This window comes from Ostrea edulis, chromosome 2 (assembly GCF_947568905.1).
Source record: "Ostrea edulis chromosome 2, xbOstEdul1.1, whole genome shotgun sequence".
Lineage (NCBI taxonomy): Eukaryota > Metazoa > Mollusca > Bivalvia > Ostreida > Ostreidae > Ostrea > Ostrea edulis.
The window spans coordinates 98,857,191-98,870,595 of record NC_079165.1 but is presented as its reverse complement, the minus strand read 5'-3'; positions in this window follow the sequence as shown (position 1 = coordinate 98,870,595).

Genomic DNA, 13,405 nt, shown 5'->3' with positions numbered 1-13,405 from the left:
TGGGTGTGGTTACTATTGTAATTTGGACCAAAATATATTGAGATGATGCAGTAGAAATGTTGCCATGTTTTTATACTCCCATCTAAGACGGGCTGCATAATGGTATGGCGAAGTGTTAGTCCGTTAAATGTTCCTATAGGTTGGCCAACTTGCCTCGGAATTCGGGACTTTTGAAGCTTAGAACCATTGAACCATGTCAGTTGATGCATCTTTGGTGTGTAACATCCTAAAACTAGGCCGTAATTACCTCAATTAAGAATTATGTGACCAATTATAGTAATTAGAAACTCTGTCCAGCTTATAACTTGGATACTATAAGGTGTAAACATCATCTTAGATTAAATGTGTGTCACAACAAAACTAGGTCAGTGACCTCAATTAAAAATAATATATCAAATATTAGAAAAACCTATCTGTTGAATCATTATATCTTGTCACCTGATGCATATTAATTGTAAGGTTTGTCATATACCTAAAACTACGACCTTTTGTTTTTAAAAAAAAAATGAAAAATATCCTGCTTTGAATATAGTTTTGGAAAGGGAATAACTTTAAATATGGTTCTCTTTTCATGTCAGAACTTATTTTGTTACTTTCAAGACTGCATAAGACTATTGGTGTAAATAAATAAACCCACGATGAATTTACTTTGATAAATAGACACCTTGAATTTGCATACAAGTGATGTAATTCAGAGCATATATTTTTTTTCTCCCATACTCCGTACAATACCTCTGAATTACACATTAGAAAGACATCAAAATGAAGTAAGATAAAAATATTGGATGTATATTGAGGAATCGTGGTCAAAGATTAAATGCCATGCAGTGAAATTTATTCATTTCACTTATATAAACTTAAATTTAGTATCCATTTTCATTTTGAAAAAAAAAATTGTAGGAAGTGGCCTTAATAAAAATTTGAATGTTGTTGGTTTGTGAAATCATGGAGACTTCATTGAGACATCAAACAGATGAATGCTGATTTCATTTGTCCCTTGAGACCTATTATCTAAGTCATGAAGACACAGAAAGTTCACTGACTGAAAAATTGCATCTGTCAAGTACAAGATAAAAATGGACTGTTTTACTGCAAGAAGTCAATGCCTTATCGCCTGTTTTATCTTGCTGTGTAACAAAAATAATAAAGGGTCAATTTAAGACTTTCATAATGTGTAATATATAGTTGTACAATGTATTATGTAAATATTACTGTATATGTGAATTAATTAAAATAGAAATAAGATAATCTAATCGGAGAAATTGATAAATTTTAAGGATACTGTAAACCATATGGTGCAATATATACTTGTATAAATTATATGCATATTTTTATTACTCTTTTGTTAGTATTTTAGTGAAATTAATTACTCTTAATTCAAATATATCTTTCATTATTATCCTTCAGTATAATACAGTCAATTTCATTGGTTGAGGGCTGGTCATGTGAAGGGAGACAATTTGTGATGTCTCCCTCACTTGCAGGGTGACAACTGTGTTGTCTCCCTCTAGAAGATAAATTTCAAGGGCACAAATGAGATAGTTCTGTTAAAAAAATAATTAAAAATATGTGAGATCGTTAATCAATTAATTCTAATTGTGGCTTCAATGGCAACATTAATGGTCACAAATAACAATTGAGAAGAAAAATATTCCGATCTTGTTTACGTTTGGTTTTTTTAATACATTATGAAATGTTTACACTTGACGTTATGTTCTTGCATCATTCTACTGTGACGTCACAATCAGAAGCTTTTGCTTGTTAAGATTAACTTGGTCAAACCTCAAAGTTTTGCTTTCCTTAACATATACATCTAATAAATGTGTGGCATTGAGTGTAAAACAAAATGGTGCATGTAGTTGTGAGTAACATTGATTTCACCCCTCGAAAACCATGGAAAATTTATCAGAATTTTCTTCATAAAAAGTTGTTACAAATTTGGTGACGTTTTGAATTTTAAAAAAATTTAATATGGTACAAGTCAATAAATGTTTGATAGTTTTTTAACATTCAGATTCTTCAGGATAATGAAATTATTATATGGACTTATTGGAAGTTGCAGAGTAGGAATTGTTCCTCTAGTTTTATGAATATGGTGATAATGCTGGTACTTGTCATTAGATTGGTAGATAGTATATATATCTCTCTTGTTTCAAGAATCAATTCCTTATCAATTATATGTTCTTTGGTAGCTAGTGCACATCATTTAAGTTAGAGAGATATAAAGAAAATGAAATCTATAATTTCCTACAAATTACCCAGGTTTTCAATTTGATTATGATATGATATCACAATTACACAGAAATATGATAAAATTTGACAAAAAAGGTATTTGCGAAGTAGTTTTTCATTTAAAAAAAGAGAAGGTGTTGGGCAATAATGCTTGGCACATGTTGTGGTGTACGTATTAAAACTTATCGATTAAATTGTTGTTGCTTTATGCAAATGCTCAACAAAGCAATACTTGTACTTCAAAGTACTCGATCAGTTTGCTTTTAAGCGCAATAAGTTTTTTTTATTTGTTAAACTTGTTCATTGTCATGTAAAACTTTTCACATTTTAAATTTCTCCAGAATATATCAGCATTCCAGACTTTCATCCAAACTTGGCACTTGTTAAAATATCCTGGATTGATGACTTGGATTTAAATTTATTCAAGAACTGATATGGCTAAACCATTATATATTTTTTTAAGTGAAAGCTTCCTTGAACAGAATACAACTCATTGCTTTGTTCAAACCATGGTCACCACTGAAGCCAGCCAGGGGTCACTTGTGTAGGAATTTTTTTAAGCAACAAGTAGGTCCAATTTATAAAATCAATTTGCAAGTATATATTACCTTAGAATGTAGTGTAGATTCTAGTTTGTTTATGATCCATGGGGCTTGACGAAAGGGGTATGAAGATTTACAGAGGAAAACACATGAAGTTTCTCTAAATCATTTTCATCACGTCGCCACAAGTTATGTCCCTTGTTTGTCGTGCAGCTTTTACATTTGTTAAATTATTATCCTCTCGTGATTCATTGCGAGATGGAATATATCAACAGGCTTGTTTGTGTGTAGGTGAGTGTGTGTGTAACACGGAGTTTGTAGACACTCTGTACAGACTACACTGTTTGATACTTCACAGGTAGATTTGTTATCAAGAGAGGGAGAACCCTATTGATTGTGGGGTCCAAAGGTCAAGGTCACTATGGTACTTCATTGAAAAAGCTTGTAGTTGACACTCTACATACAACATTGTTTGCTTGATAATTTAATACTTCACAAGTAGCTTTGTTATTAAGAGAGGGAGAACTCCATTGATTTTGGGGTAAAAAGTCAAGGTCACTATAAGACTTTTAAAATAGAGAAAGCTTTTGCACATTTATTGTAAGGGGATATATGCCCCACCTTGCAGAGCTCGATCTTGTTTCTGCATCAATTACAAACAATGCCCAAGGGTGGGGCAACCTATAAATTTGTATGAAAACTTAATAATGGACAGTTGTTACCTCTTGCATTTGGTAGGGTAAAGAAGGAAACTTGACTATTCACTGTTTGACATTTGGCACACAAAAGGAGATAATTCAAATTCCTGGTTAATAAGTGTATTGCAATAGGATGACATATCAATATGCACCAGAATGTTTAATTGTGTAGTATTAGATTCAAGTTTGTTCAAACAATATACATGGTCCCCTGCATAACCAGGATAGGACCACAATAGAGGTATTCATTTTAGACAAGAACTAAATATATACATACTAGAAACTCCCCCCCCCCCCCCCCCCCCCCCCCCCCCCCCCCCCCGAGGTGGGAGGGGGGCATATTGTTTTTGTCCTGTCTGTCATTCTTTCATTTCGTCATTCTGTCTGAAACTAACCTTGCTTATAACTTTTGAACAGTAAGTCATAGAGCTTTGATATTTCACATGAGTATTCCTTGTGACAATACCTTTCCATGGGTACCAACTGTTTTGACCCTGTGACTTTGACCTTGGAGTTTGATCTACTTTTTGAAAATGTTAACCTTGCTTATAACTTTTGAACAGTAAGTGGTAGAGTTTGATATTTCACATGAGTATTCCTTATGACAAGACCTTTCCTTGGGTACCAACTGTTTTGACCCTGTGACCTTGACCTAGGAGGTTTGATCTACTTTTTGAAAATGTTAACCTTGCTTATAACTTCTGAACAGTAAGTGGTAGAGGTTTGATATTTCACATGAGTGTTCCTTGTGACAAGACCTTTCCGTTGGTACTAAACCTTTTGACCTTGACATTTGACCTTTTATTTATTTTTTTTACATTGGTCATAACTTCTAAATGGTAAATATTAGAGCTTTCATATTGTACATGAGCATTTCTTGTGACAAGATCTTTCTACTGGTACCAAGATATTTGTCTTGTGACCTTGGCCATCTTCGGAATTGGCCATTATCGGGGGCATTTGTGTTTCACAAACACATTTTGTTTTTTAATCTTGGGTCCATTATATGCAGGTTGTTGAATTAAAATTGGCATCCTGGTGTTGTATGCTGGGTCCAATTTGCTCAAACCATGACCTCCAGGGCTAAGGTGGGCCACAGTAGATATGCATGGAAAAAATTCCCTCCATGAACCAGAAAATGGTACAGCTGTCTAATTAATGTTCATCCTTAGATTGATTTTTTTATACACCCATCATTAGACGGGATGTACTATGTTACGGTGCTGGCTGCAGCTGTCCATACATCTGCCGGTCATGTTTTCTGGACTTTTATTTGTAACGAATGCATGTATGACTTTGAAATTTGGTCACAATTTCTCCCTCAGGAAGTGTAAGAGTGAGTTGGCTTTTCAGCTGATTGGTTTGTCTTTACCTACCTTAGGGACTGCCGCGGTGGTCTAGAGGTCAGAGCGTTCGCTCCACATGCGGAGGGTCAGGGTTCGAATCCTGGCTGCAACAGACGTAAGTCGTTAAAACAGGTAGTGACAGTTCCATCGCCAAATGCTCGGCATCAGGATTGAATACATGTATGTCATGGGTCCTCGGAGATGACCTTAAAAACGGATATCCCGTGTCACAGTAGGTATGGCATGCTAAAGAACCCTCACTGCTCAATAGCCGTAAGCGCCGAGCATAGGCCTAAAATTTGAAGCCCTTCACCGGTCTTGGTGATGTCTCCATATGGGTGAAAAATTCTCAAAAGAGAGACCTTCAACAAGATACAATCAATCAAGCTATTTAATAAGGGCTATCAGGTCAAACTTTTCTGTTCATTTTTCTTTTTACAGATACAGATAATACCCTGAAATTTACACATAAGCTTCCTATAAGAGAAATACAAGTTCAGTTTGCATTTCAATTGGATTTGCCCGTCCGTTCGTGACCTACATTAGGACTGAAAGTAGGTCAAACAGTTTTCCAGACTTTTTTTCATTAGGGATACAGATATTGCCCTGAAATCTGGTCACAGGCTTTCTCTTGGAGGAATACAAGTTCAGTTTTATTTCAGCTGGATTGGTGCACTATGACATGGTTTAGGCGTAGAAGTAGCTAGGTCAACAGTTTTCCAGGGTTTTTTTGTCTGTATGGTCACAAATATTGCTCTGAAATTTTGTCACAACCTCCTTCTCAGAGAAATACATAATCAGTTCACATTTCAAACTTGTTAACTTAATTGGTGCACTATGACCTACTTTAGGGCTAAAAGTAGATCAAATGGTTTCCTGAACTTTTTCTCGTCATAGATACAAATATTGCATTGACATTTTGTCACAACCTCCCTATCAGAGAAATACACAATCTGTTCATATGTGAGATGGATTGGTGCACCATGATCTACTTTAAGGCTTTTCTTTTCAGTATGTGTGTAGTATCAATTCAGAGAGCACAATATGCTTCCAGGTTGAATCTCGCTGTCTGACGGGTGTATGTTGTACCGTTTGCGGTACTCTTGTTTTCCATTCATATCTCATCAATAGCAAGTCCCAAAAGGAGTACAAGTTTTACACAATTATAATTTAATTGATAGTGCAATTAATTGCAATCTTGAATTTTTCATATCATAAAAAAAAAACTCTATCATTCCCACAACATGACATAGTGTAGCAATAGCACGCCTGTAAGTCTACGGTAACAAATGCAAAACACAATTTCCATACCATTGACCTAGCTTGGAAAAAAACAAAAGAAACAACTATCTAAGCATAAGGCAGCATCTTTGCAAGTGCATTTGAAGTAGACTATATATTCAAATACACAACAAAAACTACTTTACAAAGAAAATTGTGAATGTTTAAATTTCTGGAAAATTTATATGGACCATGAATGGCTAGTCAGGTGCACTACTAACTGAGCTACCTGGCCACCGACGATCAAACCCATTTGACTGCCACATTCCTCCTTCCTTAAATTTCATCAAGGTGTGAAAACATTTATGGCCAAGGAAGGAATGTGGTGGTCATACGGGTTCTATCACTGATGGCCAAATACCTCTTTTGGTAGAGCCCCTGACTATAGAGATTCTGGGGGCCCGGGATCAAATTCCCGACCAGCCCCTGGAACTGACAGATGAAAATGTCTCCCAAGGGTTGATAAAGATCCTGGGTTGATGTCTTGAAGGTGTGAAGACATATAAGGAGGGAGGGGTGTAGTGGTCAAATTGATTCAATTACCAGTGGCCAGATATTTAAAGGTCATTTGGTAGAGCATCTGACTAGAAATTGGGGGGGGGGCAGGTTTGAACCCCAATCTGGTCTTCATTTTCTCCCTTCTGGTTACATTTGGTGCCATAGACCAGCCCCTGGAACTAACAAGTGAAAATGTCTGTCAGGGGATAAAGAGATCCTGGGTTAGTGTAAGGTCACTGGTGTAAAGACATTTTTAAAGGAGGGAGGAATTTGTAGCAGTCTGACGGGTCTGGATTTTATTGCTGGTGGCCAGATAGCTCAGTTAGTGGAGCATCTGGCCAGAGATTCAGAGGGCCTGGATTTGAATCCCTCTCTGGTCCATTAGATTTTCTCCCTTCAAGTTTGTCCAAACCATGGCCCCCAGGCGGGTAGGCTGGGGCTACAAAAGGGTTCACAGTTTATATGGGGAGGTATATGAAAAATCTTTAAAATCATTCTCAAGAACACCAGGGCCATGGTTAATAGTCATGTTAATATGCAAGCATCCTCAGGTAGTGTAGATTCAAATTTTTGCAAATCTTGGTTGTGGGGGTAGGATGGGGCCTCAATAGGGGATCAAAGTTTTACATTAGAATATATAAGAAGAAAAAATCTTTAAAGATCAGCAATGGCCAGGATTAGTCATCTTGATATACAAGCATCCACAGGTAGTGCAGATTCAAGTTTTAGAATTTCAATTATATATATACTTTGGTTTTATAGTTAAGCACGTGATAATTATTCTGCTGAATTGATGCGTGCTATAAATGAATTGTTGCTCTCTTCAAATGATTGATGATATCAACTATTGAATCTATGAGTGCTACAATCCAATTGAAGAGAGCAATAATTCAATTAATGCACATATCAATTCAGTTAATGTATGCAATAATTGAATTATAGCTCTCTTCAATTTAATTAATTATATCATTAATTCAATTGATGCGCACAATTATAATTCTTTTCAAGAGATCAACTATTGACAAGAGCAATCATTTATTTAATGTGTGCCTCAATTCAATTATTGCTGGCAATTATAATTAAATTGATTAAAGATATCTTCAATGATTTGATTTAATTTGGCACTCCATAGTTCCTGGGACTGGTCTATGGCACCAAATGTAACCGGAAGGGAGAAAATGCAACCAGACTGGGATTTGAACTTGGCCCTCTGAATCTCTAGCTGGGTGCTCTATACCGACTGAGCTTATCTGCAGATCACATTCAGTTGAACCCGCCAGAGTGCCACACTGTGATCAAATATTGATTAATATTGTACGGCAGTAATTGATATGTTGATTACTATTTAATAGCTCCATCTTTTGACCTAGAAATTGATATTTCTTCCTGTCTACAAATTTAAGGAGATTGGTCTTTGCTTCAAGCATGGTCAAGGAATCACTTTATTCAACACTTGCTGTCATAGTATAGTGGTTAGGGTGCTTGCTTTGCAACTAGTAGGTCTCAGGTTCAGCTCTCATTCCCCACCCCACCCCAAAAAAATCAAACCTTTCTGAACACCAGTAGTCTAGATGATACATATATAGTGGGAATTCTTTAGATACATACAAAGAACAGCCTCCTATAAGATTGTTGTTGAACTGCCACTCTCTGGAAAAATAACTGCATGGGTTATTACCATTAATTTATTTGATTCAACCTTTCCAAATTGTTTTTCACCAAAGAGCTTCAGCTTGCTATGGAACGTTCACTATAGTCCTTTAAATATTGATTCTGCAGGTCCAATGATCGAACCATTATAGATTTCTCCTTAGAGTTTATGGCTGATGCCTCATGACCTGTGACAGTTGGGTTTTTTTTCCATGTGTACCTTTTGCACATCACAATGAAAAGCCATTGGACAGTGATGATGATGGTGCAGATTAAATAGGGTTGAACAGTAGAATACTGTGAAATATTTGATATACATGTATACTATAAAAGTCGAACCTCCAGGGCCCACAGAAACAGTTTAATTGTTATAACCAAATTATATCCAATAAAATTTGTTATATTCCCTTTATAGGGCAGTAAATATATCACATCACAATTTGTTTTAAGCGTGTTCATTATAAGCATGTTTTACTGTACCAAGGTGCTAAATTATTTTCACCGCTATTAAATATCAAACAAGCAAATTTAGTATGCATAAGGTTATATTTATTTGATGTGCCAATTGATTCAACTAATTGGAAACTATATACATGTACAGTCAAACCTGTATTCAGCAACCTATCATTAATAAAGAAAAGCTATCTGCATGGTCTCTTCATACAGGGAGCAATCATTCTGTCATGTATGTGTTAAAATAAGTCACATTTACACATTTTGGATACATGTACAATTAAAACCGGCAGATGCATCACACAACATTGAAAATAAAACTAATTTAAAATCATCTATTTTGGTTACATTTACTATGCATTTATGGTCAAGTACTTAGCAAACAGAACCTAATTAGATGATTTTTAAGATTAGAAAGCATTGAAAACAAGTGAAATTAGTTGAACTATTGAACAACCATACATCATTGTGGATATTTCCACAAATTTCCAATGCTGAAACAAGATAGAAGGTGCATGCACATCTTTCAACATTAAAATTGCAGCAGTTTTTAATGTTGAAAATCGGGACAATTTTCAACATTGAAGATGCAACATTTGCTCACCAAATTTCTTTTGGAGCTGAAACAGCATTAAAGTTCCATAGTTTCCGAGTTGATTTATGACCTATTTTTGTTACTTTCCATTGTAATTTTACAAAAATCAAAAGAAAATCCAATCAATGTGTCAATTTCTTTGTATGATTTGTATCATTATTATATGTTTATATTGGCATGATTGTTTAAAAATATTGAACATTTTATTGCAAATTTACAATTTAATAGTTTCTAATGTATATAAAACAGCTATTTATAATCAATGTGTATCGTATATAAACAATTTGAACAAACGTCTTCATTCATAGTCTTTCAACAAACATTTAAATCTGATGCCCAACATTCTCAAGTGCTATGCAAGCAACATTTTGAGAAACATTTGCAGGCTATTATAATTGGGAGTGACTGTGCTTCAAATATCAATCAATATAAATTTGTCCAGTGTTCAATGTCAATGTTAATTCAAAGTCAGAATCAATTTTTCAACATCATTTAAATTTTTAAAGCAATGAAAAATTTATGATAAATCAATATTGATGTACCTTTGAAAGATGGGGGGAAACATGTATTTATTTTTACCATATCTAATTCATCAGTAATTTTTCAGCTTGCCATAAAAACCTGCACAATATGAATTTCTATGTTGTTTGTAATTAGGAGGAAATAAAAACACCAGGATAATTTCAGTATAAATTGGCATAAATACCCCATAACACAAACAGCCTTGACATTCACTTCTTTAAACAAGAGGCCCATGGACCACATCACTATCCTGAGTCACCTTGGCCCATATTTAAAGATTTTCCTATATATTCAAATGTAAATCTTTGATCCCTATTGTGGCCCCTGAACCTACCCCCTGGGGGCCATAATTTTTACAAACTTGAATCTACATCATGTCAGGAAGCTTTCATGTAAATGTAAACTTCTTTGGCCCAATGGTTCATGAGAAGATTTTCTCTATTTATTTGTATGTAAAACTTTGATCCCCTATTGTGGCTCCATCCTACCCCCAAGGGTCATGATTTTAAAAACCTTGAATCTGCACTATTTCAGGAAGCTTTCATTTAAATGTAAACATTTCTGGCCCAGTGATTCTTAGAAAGAATTTAATGATTTTCACTATATATTTGTATGTAAAAGTTTGATCCCCTATTGTGGCCCCAAACTACCCCAGGGGGCCATGATTTTTACAAAGTTAAATGTGCACTATGTCAGGAAGCTTTCATTTTAATTTGGTCTTTCCTCGCCCAGTGCGGTTCTAGAGAAGAAGATTTTTAAAGATGCATGTTCTCTATTTTGTATGTAAAACTTTGATCCCCTATTGTGGCCCCCTCCTACTCTCGGGGGTCATGATTTCAACAAACTTGAATTAGCACTATGTCAGGAAGCTTTCATGAAAATTTCCGCTCTTCTGACCCAGTGGTTCTTGAGATTTTTAAATGACCCCACCCATTTTTCCTTTTTTGATTATCTCCCCTTCGAAGGGGGCATGGCCCTTCATTTGAACAAACTTGAAAGCCCTTCACCCAAGGATGCTTTCTGCCAAGTTTGGTTGAAATTGGCCCAGTGGTTCTGGAGACGAAGTTGAAAATGTAAAAAGTTTACAGATGGACAGACAGACGATGGAAAACAGGTGATCAGAAAAGCTCACTTGAGCTTTCAGCTCAGGTAAGCTAAAAATCCATCATATATAGTTTTTTTCCAACATGTACCCTTTATTTCTTGAAATATATTATGATATATCGTATATCTATAACTTCGTTTTGGCCTTGAGCTAGAATTTAAATCATATTGTATTGTTCCAGATTTTTGTATTCCTTGGCCAAACAGTGATTCATTTATATCTAATTATACCCCCCGCAACAAGTTGTGGGGGGGTATACTGGAATCGGGTTGTCCGTCTGTCTGTCCGTCCGTCTGTAGACGCAATGGTTTCCGGGCTCTAAAGCATTATCCTTTCCACCTACCGTCACCATATCATATATATGGACTACCCATGGGATGAAGATGTTCCCTATCGATTTTGGGGTCCAAAGGTCAAGTGCACTGGACATCGAAGTAGCAATATGGTTTCCAGGCTCTAAAGCGTTATCCTTTCCACCTACAGTCACCATATCATATATATGGACTACCCATGGGATGAAGATGTTCCCTATGGATTTTGGGGTCAAAGGTCATGCACACTGGACATCGAAGTAGCAATATGGTTTCCGGGCTCTAAAGCGTTATCCTTTCCACCTACAGTCACCATATCATACATATGGACTACCCATGGGATGAAAATGTTCCCTATCGATTTTGGGGTCAAAGGTCATGCGCACTGGACATCGAAGTAGCAATATGGTTCGGTTTGTCATGCCATTTGTTTTTTACACTCAGAAAAGAGGTAGTTTATATCTATTACCAACACCCTTTGGGAGATTGGGGTAAGCGGGGGATATTCTTAGTGAGCATTGCTCACAGTACCTCTTATTTATCTTGAAGCCAACTTTTTATGTCACCAGTCCAGCCGGACTGATGGGGTATAATTTCAACCAGTCTGCAGAAAAAAATACCAGTCCAACAGTTTTCCAGAAATAATTACACATATTTCGTTAATGTTATTAAAATGAAATTTAACTCAATATGCCTCAGACAATATAGGGTCTGCAAGTCTCGTTTGGTTTCACTTTCGGTTTTACTACTTCCGGGTACAACAACATGTGGAATATATAAAGTCGTAACAGAGAATCGGCGCCAATATGTAATTTGTAAATGTGGGATTTATACAATCTAATTAAAATTAGATCCTTTGATCCGCTCACGTATATCGCTACACCTTGTCTAATTTTAATTAGGATCTAATTTTAATTAGATTGATTCCTCCTTGGCACCTGATCCCACCTCTGGTACATCCAGAGGTTGTATATGTTCGCCAAGTCCTTCATTTATATTAGTTAAAACTTTTTCGTTTGTCCTGAGGAAGGGACGGGTCATCCCTGGGACATATCGAATTATTCTTGTCATTGGTCATATCCACGGCACTGGAAGTTAATGTAAATATATAGTATGTGCATGTATAAAAAAGGATCCTTTCTTATACATGCACATACTATATATTTACATTAACTTCCAGTGCCAGTGGTCATATCGGTGTTATATATATAAATAAATATACACCGTCAGTATTGAAATAATTTATTTTAGTTTAGGGTTAGTTATACTTATAGCATCAGGTTCTAGAATGATTAAATTGAGAAGGAAAATGACTGTCGTATATGTCATATGTTGGACAGGAAATATTATTCTAATAACTTGGAAGAAATTTTTGGTCACATATGACAGGAAGTTGCTTAATAGGTTTGACTGCATGCGATTCAGAAATTTAGGGAGACCATTGGTAATTAATCCATGCGATTTCTTTTGATTCTTTCGTATCAACATTTCAAATTAAACCTACTGAATTACAGCTTTAACTTTTGAAACCATCTGTACAAGAAACTTTAGACATGACAAATATATTATTCATAAATTTTATGCCACATAGCAGGTTTCCTGGGGGGGGGGGGGGGGGGATAAAATTTGACAATATTAAGAAATAAAGGCATGCCAATAAATTTGATGGTTGTAAATTTGGCAATTAAAATGATATCTACAAATAAAAACAAAAGACTTAGATTGCATGGTGATAATGCACATTACTTTGACCATTTAGTACTTATCACTGAAATTCGGACAAATGTCAAAATACCCTGCTACATGGTATAAACTTGGATTATGTTACATTCACAGTACGTAGATCTCTTAGACTAGTGGTTAGAGCAGTTGCTTCACTAATGGAAGGTCCTGGGTTTGATACCCAATGGCCATGTCAAATTTGAGAAGTTCAATAGAGGTAGAGGTATGTACACATAACATATTCCGTACTCTTAATTGCTCCACTCTAATGCAGGTGTCATGGTGTGAACAAACTTGTATCAACACTATGCAATGATGCATGCTTACCGGTATACATTACTTTGACAAACTAAGACCTTGTGGTTCTTGTTGAGATTTTCCAACACATTTTGAAGCTCACTGGAGATTTCAGCTCAGTTGAACTAAACACAAAAATCAAATCATGCTTTA